This window comes from Danio aesculapii, chromosome 18 (assembly GCF_903798145.1).
Source record: "Danio aesculapii chromosome 18, fDanAes4.1, whole genome shotgun sequence".
NCBI classification, from domain to species: Eukaryota; Metazoa; Chordata; class Actinopteri; order Cypriniformes; family Danionidae; genus Danio; species Danio aesculapii.
Genome location: NC_079452.1, coordinates 43235018 through 43250501, shown reverse-complemented (window position 1 = coordinate 43250501; position 15484 = coordinate 43235018). Strand labels below are relative to the sequence as shown.

Genomic DNA, 15484 nt, shown 5'->3' with positions numbered 1-15484 from the left:
ATTATTCTACATTAAAGTACAAATATTCATAACACCCACCTAGACATATGCTGATATTCAGTAATTCAACAGACGTGCAGATATTGATATACTTTCGCTGGTTAAAGTCCCAGCTTGGTCAGTTGGCATTTCTATGTGGAGTTTAACAAAAGAGTGAACAAAAAACTCTTGTGGAAATTGGTACTAAGAAATGATACATTATCAGAACAAACAATTGTTCATTTGAAAAAAAAAAACTAAAACAGAGACAAATGTCAACAAAACATTTATCAGACACAGAATTAGAAACAGGACAGGAGGTAAAACAACAAAAAAGATAAACAAGATAAAGATCAAAACATGGCAGGACAAACGGGGGAAAATGCTTTGTAATGCTTCACATGTGAAGCATGCCTTCCTGTTTTTTCAATTGAACTATTTGTTTGCTCTGATAATGTATTATTTCTTAGTACCAATTTACAAATGAGAATTTTTGTTCATTCAACTTCAGACATTATAGTGATGTTGTCAAAAGTTGAGTACAGGTAGTAGGTGCCAATGGTGTTGTGGTTAGTGCGTCAACACATGGTACTCTCACAGCGACCTGAGTTCGATTTTGCCTTGAGGTCCTATGCAAATCCTTCCCCTCTCCCCACGCTTTCCTGTCTGTTCTCTCTACTGTCCTAGCAATTAAAGGTGAAAAAATGTCTTGTACTCAAGGAAAAACAAAAGGAAATAAGGATTATGTTTTTTGTTCACTCAAATTCAAGCATTCCAGTTCTGCAGACAAATGTTTAGTTGGTGCAACTTAAGTTTTATTACAGAGTAATTTAGCTCTCTAGAAAGCTAATAATCTTATGTTAATCCAACTAAATGTTTTTGTATTACTGACAAATAATTTTAGTTCAGTGCAGCTGATGTTTTCAAAAGTTGAGTCAACAAGAAAAAGTGGAAGAAAATAAGGATTATGTTTTTTTTTGTACTGACTCAGTGTACTGTAAACTGTGATAAAAACTACAGCAATTATTATTATTATTATTATTATTAATAATAATAATAACTTTAAGTTTGAGAGCAGTAAAAGCCTTACATCCACCTATTCCCTCAGAAAAAAAGATGAAAAAAAGCATTTTCTCCTTTACCTCTATAAAACAAATGTGTTACTGTCTCCACCCCGCTATCGCATTCTCAAGTTCATCTGTATATCTCAGCTAGTGGGAGGCTGCTGTACATTTACCTGATGAGTCTTCACTGTTTAAAGTCCCCCCCCTCCCTAACACCCGCTCTTATTCACAGTTGGTCTCGTCTACGGAGCCAACAGCCGCACTTAAATGAGGAACTCTGACCGTGATGCTCAGGGTTATCTGTGCCTCTCAGCAATCAGCTCCACGACCTTATTTCCCAATGCTGGCACACATCTACTCTCACCGCCGCTACTGTATTGCTTTCCTCCATCTCTATTATGGGTCGACATATGTTGCTGTGTTATTCTGCTAGCATGTGAGCGTTTTTCTTTTTCAAAGCCTGAAGGTCGAGTTAGGGATGTTTTGTTGTGATTGGCATGTAGGAATACAGGGGTTGACGCTGTTGTTTTTCATATAGAGATCTGAGAGATCCAAAAGCATGAATTTACTTCAGGGTTGTTGTTTTTTTGAAGTCTTGAAAAATACAAGCTCTACTGCAAAAACATGCCTTGTGCATACATTAATAGTAGTAATAATGGATTTCACAGTGGTTTGACATTAACATATTGCTGATCTAAGTTCAACAGAGTGCATCGGTTTGGTTTCAAAGGTTAAAATCAAATTTGGTTTTGCTTATTGATTTGTAACGGTAACCTGTAAACTGTTAAAGACAGAATTACTGTGAGCTATTATGGGGTGTGCTGTAAAATCAATACCGCTTATGCTTTTGTTGAGGCCATTAGCCAGCATGAATGTTTTTGAATAACCATGTTTAACTATGACTCCTGCTGGATAAACTACATCACTTATGATTCTGCAAAAAAATCGTCTTCTAGTCAACATTCTCCAGTCAGTCTTCCTTTTATTCACTTAAATATGTTTATATGTGGACATTTGTGCAATATTTTTTTAAATCAAAGTACAAATACATTTAAAATTTTGTTATTTATTTGTGACCTAAAGTTTAAGTTTGTAATTTCTAAGTAGCCTATACCTAGTTGTTATTATATATAAATAAGGTATACATACAAACTATTATACAAAAATATTATACAAACACAATATAAATATATAAATTATATTTTTACACAAAATATTTATTTATTTATTTATTTATTTATTTATTTGTTTTTTTGTTTGTTTGTTTGTTTGTTTATTTATTCATTTATTTATTTATATGGGATCTTCATACAGTAATGCATTATGGCAGGAATGCCCAAACTTTTTCTTATGAATGGCCAAAAGCCAAACTTAATTGAGGGTGTGGGCTGTAGGTAAATATACCAAAATATTAAATTTAAGCTGTCATGGCCTTTATTAATCAGGGGTCACCACAGCGGAATGAACCACCAAGTTATTCAGCATATGTTTTATGTGGCGGATGCCCTTCCAGCCGCAACTCAACACTGGGAAACACCCATACATTCTTGCATTCCCACACATACACTACGGCCAATTTAGCTCATTCAATTCACCTGTACCGCATGTCTTTGGACTGTGGGGAAACCGGAGCACCCAGAGGTAACCCACGCGAACGCAGGGAGAACATGCTAACTCCACACAGAAATGCCAATTGACCCAGCTGAGGCTCGAACCAGCAACCTTCTTAAATAGATAAAAAAAATAGAAAATAATTGATAAAAATACTTCAAATTAATTTATAATGAACGTCTTACAATAAAAACATGAACAAATTTATTTATAACACAATAGTGTTCAATGCTAAATACACTAGTCAAGCTGAACCTGCCTTTGCCTTGATTTGCTCGTCAATGTCTTGTGCATTGTCATCTATCTTCGAGTGACATTATTTACATTTTTAAAAATCTGCTTCATGTACATTTAATTGAAACATTTAATTTCAGTTGATTTTTTTGTAGCTCAACAATTAATCAAACAAACAAACAAACAAACAAACAAACAAACAAACAAAAGGTTACAGTAAAATTAGAAATGATGATCTCTGTTGAAGGCCAAATCAAAGCTTACCGGGTCCTACTTTGCGGGTCCTACTTTGGCCATCTCTGCATCAAAGGTTGGCTGAAACTAAGATATTGTGTTTGATTTCTCAGCACCACTTCTGCTTTTGGCTTTTTTATATACTGCATTTGCTGCACTTCTTTTTGCATGCTATATGCTAGTGTACCTGTCATATTTTGAGTCAGAATAGGTTCAAAAACAAAGCAGTGTAGTCAAACACTTAATGTAGGATTTAGAGACCATCACACAACAGATGCTCTCAGAATACCTATCAGCTAACCACTAGCAAGTGGATATTAAACTGAACCCTGTCATATCCATTTTCAAGTAAGATCCTGTCATCCTGATTCTTGTGGTTCAATAGATTTTCCCCCGTGAGACAACATTTGCGTTATAATCTCTCCATATGCTTGCAGGAATCAGTACTCCATCATCAAATGTAATCCCACCATGTATTTGTCAATATAGATGCATAATCCATGAGTTCTCACTAGAATTTCTGCATCACATTTTTTTATCCGTGCATGCAAATGGACAAGTTTCCGTCACTGGCGTAGTAATATATGTGCATAATGATAGCTGGTCTTTCACTTTCATCTCAGCACATGAAGCTCAGCAGTGGAGTCACAGCTGCTCAGCTTATTAGCTCATTGAATTAGACCAATCATGAGCCAAATCGAGGGAAGACCGGACACACAACCATGCAGCACTTGTAAAGTATAACACGATTATTTCAGCTCTTCTTATTACCCAGCTGATTATGCAATAGTGATTTTTTAGGGAAGGGGGAAAATTGGGAACGCTATCAAACATCAAGGCAGGAACTTGTGTAGTTCCAATGCAGGAATGCACACACTAAGGGGTAAAATTTACTGCCAGCAGATAAAATGTACTCATTCACATGATTACAGTTATAATATGGTTACAAATAGCGCTGCACGATATTGTAAAATTCTTTTATTGCAATATTTTGTGTTCTGGAATATTTTGTGATATAAATACATTTTCCCCACTTGATGTGGAGACCAATAATTGGAAAGATTTCATAATTTTAGAATGATTTGGATGTTTATGTAGTGGTGGTATAGGATGCTTAACAGTAGTGGATGTTTATCAGTAATTATGTACAGACATTGAATCAATCCAGGCTCAATGAATATATGTGCCCAGGGCTACATTTTTGAGAACTGAGAAATATGTACCCGGGGCTACATCTGATTACAGTTTTTGTTTTTACAAATCCACTCGAGGCCACAATGCACATTTGTGACACTATTAAATACATTACTGGGGCATGTTCTCTAATGCATGCTGTTTTTTGTAAATCCATTGTGTACATTTCTATCAATATAAAAGTCCTTTTCATGCAAGGTTAGTCAGCTTGTTGTGTATAATATATCAGCTTGTTATTAACTGATCCACCCACCCCTTCCCTAAACCCAACCGATAGGGTTTAAAAAACGAAAACGAAAAGCTGCCACGGCCACATACTTTTACCACACTGCTTTTTTTTTGTTTTATTTTAACTGGTTTCTGGAACTGTCATTCACTGGACTTGAACCCTGTTTTTCTCTGTTCTGCATCCCAAATGTCGTATGTGGTGAGAAAACAGCGAACCAGTCACAGGCCATAAAAACAGATGCAAATGATAACGTTACGTTTCACTCTATAACGGTAACTTTGCAGTGACTTCATAGATCACATGTTCTGAAAGCTGTGGTTTCTGGTCAACTCTATTTGACCCAGTTTTTTAACCCAACAATGGGTCAATATGGACAAAAACATCAGTTGAGTTAAAAATTGTGAAATAAATTTTATTGAAAAACATTGGGTTATGACAAGTCAGCATTTGTAGAGTGTATATCCTGTGGTTGTGAATGCATACATTATTATGTCAATGCTGAAGCTCTATATTTTGCAGCCCTAGTTAAAAACATAGAATTTCACTGTATTGTGCCACTGTCTGCACAAAGTTATGTCTGATGTCCAACCCAGGCTCATTCTGAAAATGTAGTCCTATGGACGTTTCTGGAGACGGTGAAATACATCCCGGGAGGTACGTATTTTTGCAGTTTTTGTTTTCGCAAATCCACGAGAGGCAGCTGTGTGCAACTTTTCATATCTTAAATTTTCTTGCGAGTGCCGTTCACGCCCGCTGTTCTCGTGTAAACCCACCAGAGGCTGCGGTTGACTGACTTTCTCTCTGACTATCTGAATGACTGACTGACTGACCGACCAACCAATCAACTGACCCACCCTCCTCTTTCCCCTAAACCCAATAAATTTTACCGATTGACCCGCCCACCCACTTACTTCCCTAAACCCAACCAACAATTTACAAAAGCTATCCAGAAAAAGAAAAGCCCTCGTCTGATTTTTACCATGTTTCCAGATTTTACCACATTCTCACCCTGTTATTCACTTGTTCATTTTATTTTTTTAGATTCTGTTTTTGTCTTACCTGATTTCTGGAACCGCTCTTCCCTAGACTCGAACCCCGTCATCGTCAACTCTTCTCTGCATCTCAAGTCCGCCGACATACACAACAAGCTAACTGGACAAACTAGTTGCAACCGGAAAATCCTCCACACAGAGGTAAGCGGTCAGCCGGTAAGCACGAAAAGGAACGGCGTCATACTGCCCCGTAGCGTTCGTTTAAAAAATGAAATGCAGCCATATGTACCTCCAGCTACATAATTCGCGGTCTCCAGAAATGTCTATGGGACTACGTTTTCAGAATGAGCCTGTGTTTCTGATGTCTTTGAAATTATTATTTTCAGCTGACACAGGACATAGGATATTTCAATACTATCTCACACCAATTTGCAGTGTTGGGGGTAATGCATTACAAGTAATGTTACATAATAATATTACTTTTCTAAAAAAAACGAGTAAAGTAACACATTACTTTCAAAAAAAGTAATAATATTTGAGTTACTTTTTAAAAAATCTAGCGCGAGTTACTTTTTAGTTTAATTAATTTGCTTTTAAAAAAGAAACTGCTGAATTAAATAGATTGTGGTTACGTTGAATCCCACAAAAGTAGCAAATGCATTGCGTTAAACTTTCATTAATCTGTATATATGGCATGTACAGTATACCTCTGGGGCCCATGTTCGCATAGGTTTCCTCCGAGTGCTCCAGTTTCCCTCACAGTCCAAAGACATGTGGTACAGGTGTATTTAATAAACTAAATTGGCCGTAATGTATTAGTGTGTGTGTGAATCAGTGTGTATGGGTGTTTCCCAGAACTGGGTTAAGCATCTGCTGCATAAAACATATGCCAGAATAGTTGGTGGTTCATTCCGATGTGGCGACCCTTGATAAATAAGGGACTAAGCTGAATGAATGAATGAATGAATATTTTATGAAGTAAACTATGGTAAACTGTGTTTTTTTTTGTAGTATAATTTAGTTGTAAAATATATAGTACGGTACTGGGTAATTTAGTTATTCTACTATATTGGTTGGATTACCATAGCAACTATAGAATTACCACAATATATTAATTTAAGTACTTTAAAATAATATGGTTCAAAAACACCATTATTTACCATATATAAATATAGTATTTTAGGGTGGCGCTGTCACCTCACAGCAAGAAGGTTGCTGGTTCGATCCTCGGCTGGGTCAGTTGGCATTTCTTTGTTGAGTTTGCATGTTCTCCCCATGTTTGTGTTGGTTTCCTCCGGAGACATGCCCTATAGGTGAATTGGGTAAGCTAAATTGTCCAAAGTTTATGTGTGTGAATGAGAGTGTATAGGTGTTTCCCAGTGATGGGTTGTCACTGGAAGGGCAGCTGCTGTGTAAAACATCTTCTGGATAAGTTCATTCTGCTGTGGCGACCCCTGATTAATAAAGGGACTAAGCCGAAATGAAATGAATGAATGAAAGAACAGCAGATGCTGAAATGCATGTGGTCAATTTGACCATTGCAGCCATTGAAGTTAGAAATACTCAGATTTTTTGTTTTGTAATATTAATAGAATAACAATATTAGAATGAAATAAATACATATTTAGGAGAAGTCAGAGATTTGTAGTTTTATAGGTTTCATTTTAACAATTTAAGCAAAAGTGGTCAAAATGGCTTCCTCTGTAGTTCTAGTGTTAACAACAAGGGACTGTACTGAACATAACACAACTTTAGTCATGACTGGGAGACTTTGATGTTTTATAGAAAGTTTGCCATGTGCATTTGAAAAACAGCTGTGGATAAATATAACCTTGTGACAGCTCTTGTGTAAAGGGATTTTACTTGAAATTCTAGTTTTCCTTTGCAGGCGGTCGGCGACCAACAGAGCAAGCCGGTCACCGGAAAAGGGTCACAGTGCTTATCCTGACTCTCTACATACGTGGTGCCCGCTAAAGCCACCCTTTTGTCTCAGCCCTGACTGAGAACACACCATTAACAGAGCCACAGCTTGACAAGAAAAATGAAGAGAGCTATTTTCTGTGGCCTCGAGTGCCAGGCTGAATAATGAGCAGACATTCTTTCTCTCTTCCCCCTCCATGGATTCACTCCTCCTTGTGAAGACCCAGTCAGAGAAGAGTGTTTCTGTCTCTTCCCCGCTTTTTCACCCCCTCTCCTCTCGCTCTCTCTTCCTGTGCCCTGATCTGTGACTTCTTTTCCTAGGAAACCAGGGCAGGAGCAGGCTGTGTGTGCACATCACATTCAGCCTCTCGGTGAAGTGAATTAGACGAATTTCTGGTGTCGGATCTGAGGATCAGATAGTTCACATCCTGAATGTTACAAACATTCATACTGGATTCAAAATAAGAATCTTGTTTACTGCATAGGTTTGGTTAGGTCAGGGATGAAAGAAATGATACAAATGAGGTATCTTTAATATCTCTCTTATTAATAGTAATAATTAATGTCTAAATATCTGTTCACTGATATTAGCATGTCTTATATACACCATGCAAAAGAATTTGAGAAATTATAAATTAAATTATAAAGTTTTAGTAAAGTTTACTTTTTGATTTATTTTATAAATTGCAGATTCCAATTGTAAAGAAATCTATATATGAGCAATATCACACTTGTAGCAGTGTGATAAGGCTGTATATCAGCACTGGTGGGAGGCGTGTGTTGACACAAGGCCACAGGCAGAGTTCCTTAGTGTACTCTCAGTGCCAATATACATATCGCACTGCTACAAAGGTAATATTGCGTTTATACAAAAGTGTGACGGTATAATCGTGTATATAAAAAAGAAAATCAAACACTGAGAGTCTAAAAATCCTTTTGTATAAGGAACTACTTTCTTTCGCCATTCATTCCCATCTGCAGCTGAGGCAGAACAGCAGAAGCTGTTGCAACTTCACCAGCGTCATTTTAAAGCTAGTATTTGAATGATTCTCTAGCGTTATGTCTAAATGACAAAACAGGTGATTTTGCTCACATTTTGAGATTATAAGGCTGAACAGCATGAAATGCAATCAGTCTAGAGACATTTCTCAGTATTTCTCTGTTGCAATTGGGAGATCACAATAATTAACCCTGAAAAAGCCAAAGCAACGCCAAGACTACAATTACTATGGTATAAATACAGCACTACAACATACAAAAGAGAGAGATCGGCTTAGAATGTCACTTACCAGATTTATATCGTTTTGATCAGCTGTAATTTGTAGTTTTACGCTGAATTTTTCACCTGTAAGGGCTTATTATACAGTTTCTGTCGTCATCTTGTGGATGGACAATGTCAACCATCTTTGTTCTGCTACAAAAGTCAAAAAGTCAGCTTTATTGTCAATTCAACCACATGTACAGGACATACAGAGAATCGAAATTGCATTAGTTTTAGAACCTAGGTGTCTAACATATAATATTATAACAAAAAGTAGAATTTTTAAAAGAAATTGCAGTAAATACAATTACACATATAATGTAATCTAAAAATAAAAGTAAAAAATTTACATTTGTAAACAATACAATTACACTTAAGGGCATATGGAACAACTACATTCTCACCTTAAAAAGCCTCAAAAGTACATTATGTTGTCCAACAGCTGCAATATTTGTCAAATTGTAGTCCTCTGCTTGCCACTCATGTCGGCGGAGTAATGGAGAAGAGTGAAGAAGCTCTACAAGTTCTGATATTGAAGAATATCACATGGCTATCATCCAATCAGATTCGAGAACTAGACAGAACTGTTGTATAAATATATGTATATATATTTATTACGGCTGCATAATATAAGCATTGATATTGCAATGTTTGCATCCACAGTCACATCGCAACCATGTGCAAAGAACAACAACCAAAAATTTGTACTTAGAATTGTCCAAATATCTACATTTCAAAGCAAAAACTAGATTATTTAACTTACCCCAATGGCAGAAAATTTAGATTGTGTTGGGGAAAAAAAGAATGCATAATTTCATTATTGTTGTCTCTTATTCTTTATTAGAAATATGTTTTGCCTATAGAAATTTTAACCAAACTTATTTTGTGATACAGTTTGTGATACAATTTGCAAACTAATGAAGCAGTTTTGCAGAAGTAGATACAGCTTACTGGAAAGATAGGGCAATATCAATATATGAAAATAACTTTAATTTCTTATTTAGCTTTCCCATACAATGAGATGTGCTTAAAGGTGTGAAGACAGGATGTTCTGAAATGATCTGATAATAATGTCAGCTTATGTGCACAGGGAAGTTTGCAGAAAAAGGACATATGCCTAGGTGCGACCACCAGAGGACTGCAGAATGATTGACAAGTGACAAATTCCACCAAAACTCCACCTTTTAAATCAGCTGTGTATAAATACTGGAGTCAGGGAAATGTAGAGGCATTGCGAACCTTCTGAATGTAATTTTTGTATTGCATTGGTGTAAAGCTCTGTTTATCGAATTATTCATTTGTATTTAATAAATTACTAATATTTTTGACATTGAAGAAAACTCTCTCCGGACCTTTTCATTGACCATGCATGGAATTGGTTAGATATTCCAAGACTTTTTTAAAAAGAAAAAAGCCAAATTTCATCTGGCTTTGAAAACAAAACAATATTTTAGTTAATCTAACAATTATTTTTAGATATTTGGACTAGAAATAAGACAAACCAAAGTAAGACAAGCATTTTATAGAATCAGAATCAGTAAGAGCTTTATTGCCAGGTATGTTCACACATACGAGAAATTGTTTTCATGACAGAGCTTCTACAGTGCAACAGGATAACTGAGACAGGACAAAAAACAGATAATAAATATATTTAAAAAAAATACAAGTAAGTTATAGTTGTATATTATAGTAAATAAGTTGTATAGTAAATTGAAGCAGGTGATTTTTTTTAACATATACCTTCTTCAACTTTAAAATGCCATTTGATATTTAATGTAGATTGTTATATTATCAAATAAGCATTTAATTAAAAATAATACAGTTTTCAGTCTCAAAATGAATATTATTTAATGTGTTATGATATCTAAATTTACTATTTTATTACTACAATTTTAATATTTACCATTTATTTGTCATCACCCTTAGCATGACAATCTATTCTTTACTCAAGTCTTAATTCCTACCAGCATTTTAATATCTTTTCTTGCTTTTGTAATGAATGTCAATAACTGAATCACTTTCCAAAGGCATACGAGGAGCAACATCTGAGATGAAGTAGATACTTCAAAGCAAATGAAATATTTCCATTAAGTGAATGAGCAATATTTTTATCCTCTGGGTGCTCCGATGCAATCTGAACTGTATATAAACACTATGAAGCATGTCCACAAACACAAACAGGAGGAATAGGGTATTAGTCAGATCCTATACTGTAGAAAGTGACTGTGTTCCCCTGCAGACGCCTCTTCCCCTTCCCTCAAGTGTTAATAAAATGACGTGAGGACCCGTCTGCTGTGCAGGCAGCGTGAATTCACAGTCGGAGAGCAACCGATGAACCGCCACGGGTGTTTTTCCCTTACTGTGTTCATGTACAGATGTCTGAGTGTGTTCAAATGCGAATTTGCTTTCCGTCTGTGAATCGCAAATGCAGCTGTTCATCTCTTTCTCCTGTGTAAACATGTTGTTTGTGTTAATATTTGTCTCGGAATGAGTTGGGAGGCGAGCGCGCGCACATGAGGGAATGGCAACCACTGTGGCAATAGTTCAGCTTGTGATATATGGTTATAACCATTCACAGAGAGCCAATTAGGTCTCCTCTGTTTGGAATCCCATAATGCACTTCTCTCCAAAGATGCTTCATCCAGTGCAGATAAAGCTGGAAACAGAATTTTCAATAGGAGCCTTGTTTACTCACCCAAGCAGCAGAAAATGACCAATGTTCTTGTGTTTTGTTCATCTCATACAGACCACAAGACTATTTTTTATGGATCCATTGATCATCATCTTCTCAGTTCACAAGGCTCATTCATACAAGCACATCTTGTAGGAACAAGTAGTTTTTCCCTGCTGTTCACATTAGATTGCACGTAGATGTCTGTGTGTGTTCAAAAGTGAATTTGCTTTTGGATCTGGGAATCGTTAATGCAGATGTTTATCTATTTCTTTTGTGTAAACATGTTGTTTGTGTTAATGTTTGTGCCTGAATGAGTTGGGATGCGAGCATTTGTTCATGTGGGAAAGGCAACAGCAGTGGCAATAGTTCAGCTTGGCCGTGAGGTTTGTGATATATGGTTATGGCCATTCATTGAGAGCCAATTAGGCCTCTTCTGTGTGGAATCCCATAATGCACTTCTCTCCAGTGCTGCCTTATCCAATCGAGATTAATCTGGAAATTGAATTTCCAAATAAGAGCTTTGTTTACTCACACAAGCAGCAGAAAATGACCAATGTTCTTGACTTCTGTTTGTTTCCTGTAGACTTTAAACCATTTTCTATAGATCCATTGATTGCCATCTTCTTAGTCCACAATAAGGTTCATTTCTATAAACACATCTTTTTTTATCTTTGTTTTTCTTCATTTTGTTTGCATTACATTGCACATAAAGATGCTTGAGGGGCAGTTTTCATGTTTTCAGCCAAAAACTGGAAACTTTTTTGCATTTAGCCTGTTTGTTTACACAACAACACTGTTTTTTTCAGTCACAACACTGTTGTTGTGTCTGGAAATGACTGGAAACAGGTTTCAAAGTGAAACTTTTGAAAACGCTGCAGCTGTCGTGTCCATGTGAACACCTGAAATCCAGTCCTAAACACTTGATGAGTCTTACAAGGGCAAACAATTTTTTCTAAGGACATGGACAGATTAATTGTTTACCATGAAATGAGCAATGTGAGCAAAAAAAATCACATTGTTAGTTTTGATTCCATTTGTACTTTAAAGGAAGTGTAGATTAAACAAAAAAATTGATGGAGTACATGGTAGTGTTGTTGTTGCTTACATGTTTGCTAACGCTTCATCAGCAAAGTGTCAATTTTCGTCACTTTACAACCAACAACGCAGACACATCACACACACAGCAAATTCTACATACCGTACACATCAGACCTGAGCTGCCAACAGCACATCTTCACATCTATACATTTATTAACAATATGCCAGGGCCAAATCAAGTAATTTTGGGGGTTTGTGATATGGTAATTTGGTTATGGCCATTCATTAGAGCCAAATAGGCCTCTTCTGTGTGGAATCCCATAATGCACTTCTCTCCAGTGCTGCCTTATCCAAGCAAGATTAATCTGGAAACTGAATTTCCAAATAAGAGCCTTGTTTACTCACACAAGCTGCAGAAAATGACCAATGTTCTTGTCTTCAGTTTGCTTCCTGTAGACTTCAAACCATTTTCTAGATTCATTGATTGCCATCTTCTTAGTCAACATGGTTCATTTCTACAAACAAATTTTTTTCATATCTTTTTTTCTTCATTGCGTTTTCATTAGATTGCACATAAAGATGCCTGGGGCAGTTTTATAATGTTCTCAGCCAAAAACTAGAAACTTTTTTGCATTTAGCCTGTTTGTTTACACACAACACTGTTGTTGTGTCTGGAAATGACTGGAAACAGGTTTCAAAGTGAAAGTTTTGAAAATGCTGCAGATGTCGTGTCCATGTAAACTCCTGAAAACCAGTTTTAAACACCTGATGCTGAGTCTTACAAGAGCAAACCATTTTTCTAATGACACGAACGGATGAATTGTTCACCACAAAATGAGCAATGTGAGCTAAGAAAATCATATGGTTAGTTTTGATTTCATTTGTACTTTAAAGGAAGTGTAGATCAAAGGCAAAAAAATACAAGAACATGCTTGCTATTGCTTCATCAGCAAAGTGTCGATTTACATCACATTACAACCAACAGCATAGACGCATCACACAGCAAATTCTGGTAACACTTTAGTTTAGGTCATAATTCACGATATTAACTACTGGCTTATTACCTGCCTATTATTAAGACATTAACTTTTGATTAGTAGTTATAAAATGTGATCTTATTATTCATCCCTAATCCCGCCTAATACCTAAACCCAACTACTACCTTACTAACTATTAATAAACAGCTAATTAGTAGTTTATTTAGCTAGTATTGTTAGTTAATTGTTTGTTAATACCATGAATTATGACCTAAACTAAAGTGAACCCAAATTCTACATATTTTACACATATCTTCACTTCCATGCATGCGCAAAATCTGGTGTATATAAATATATATATATATATATATTTATTTATAAATTTTTTGCCGTTTTCACATGTATATACATGGATCATTTTGAAAACGCTGTAGAAAGCGTTTTCGTGTTGATGTAAAACTTCATTAAAATGCAAAAGGAAAAACTTTATTTTCTGCCTACATCTTTGTCGTGTAAACGTAACCTACAGTAAGTGTGTTCAAACGTGCATTTGCGTTTGGATCTGTGAATCATTAATGCAGTTGTTTATCTCTTTCTCCTGTGTAAACATGTTGTTTGTGTTAATATTTATCTATGAATGAGTTGGGATGCAAGTGCAACCATGTTGACAATAGTTCAGCTTGGCTACGGGGTTTGTGATATATGGGTATGGTTATCCATCGAAAGCCAATTGGGCCTCCTCTGTGTGGAATCCCATAATGCACTTCTCTCTAGAGCTGCCTCATCCAATTAATCTGGAAACTGAATTTTCAAATGAGCCTTGTTTACTCACACAAGCAGCAGAAAATGACCAATGTTCTTGTTTTCTGTTTGTTTCATATAGACTTCAAACCATTTTCTATGGATCCATTGATCATCTTCTCAGTCCACAAGGCTCATTTCTGCGAGCACATCTGAGTCCTGCAAGCAGGTAAGTTTAATTTTTATTTTCGAATCAGAGACTTTTTGAGTTCAGAGCACTTAATCGCACCGCAGCTTTAATCTGCCTTTGTGATTTACAAAAGGGAGGGTGAGAAGAGAGCAGAGGATCTGCTGTTATGCAGAATCAAGCACAGGCTTTTATCCTTTCAAACGCAGGCAACAATTGCAAGACAGTCTGACCTCTTTTCTGATGCTGATTAGCGTGGTATTTGAGCTGACATTAAACATAGTGCTGTAATTATGCTAAAAGGTAACCAAGAGGTAAATGCAGGGAAAAGAGACTTGTGGTTCTCTGATATACTTTGGCCAAGTGAAGCAGTAGAGTTTACAGATATGCAGCGGTTTACAAAATGAGGAATTAGCATTATAGAGTACGAAATCTCTATCTGAAGTAGCCATTAAGTTTTCCATAAAAGCAGTTTTGTGAGATCTTGTCTCGCCGTGTTATTTCAAAACTTTGCATCAAGTTCAACGGTGCAGTAAATGGCTCAATACCCGGAGCAATTCATTAGCAGTAAATGTGCAGTTATAGCCCGCGTTTTAAAGGAAGATGCTGAAATAATCTAGTTTATGCTGTGCACTTAAAGAAGAAATATGAACTTTAACAGAATGACTGTTAGTTGTGCTGTTTTCTGTTGAGGGGCCCCGTGGCAGTGCTAAGAAATGAATCGAGGATTAAAGAAATAAAAAGTGCTTTAAAAGCTTAGTACTTCCTTAGTGGTAGACTTCCTTAGTGTGTCCATATGTATGAAAAATACAGGAAAATAAACAATGCAGTTCACATATTAATAACATTAATTTAATTAGTTAGGATAAGTAGCAAAGCATAAATATTATATTATATTATATTATATTATATTGTATTATATTATATTATATTATATTATATTATATTATATTATATTATATTATATTATATTATATTATATTATATTATATTATGCATCAGCATTAGGAACGCTACGGTTACTAAAGTAACCCTTCGTTCCCCGAGGGGGGGAACGGAAATGCTATGTGGAAACTTCCACTATGGGGATTTCGTCAGAATCCAATCATCTGAAAGAGTATAAAAACGGGCCAATGAAATGCCAATGAG

The 15484-nt window shown here is 36.0% G+C and overlaps 1 protein-coding gene across 1 annotated transcript in view; it reads left to right on the top strand.

Annotated features, from left to right (window-relative positions):
- Positions 1–15484, top strand: part of mgat4c (mgat4 family member C) — a 231126-nt gene that overhangs the window by 103575 nt on the left and 112067 nt on the right. The window contains exon 2 of the mRNA XM_056478844.1: positions 14291–14377. The gene's annotated coding sequence lies outside the window, so the exon portion shown is untranslated. The remainder of the gene's footprint in view (positions 1–14290; positions 14378–15484) is intronic.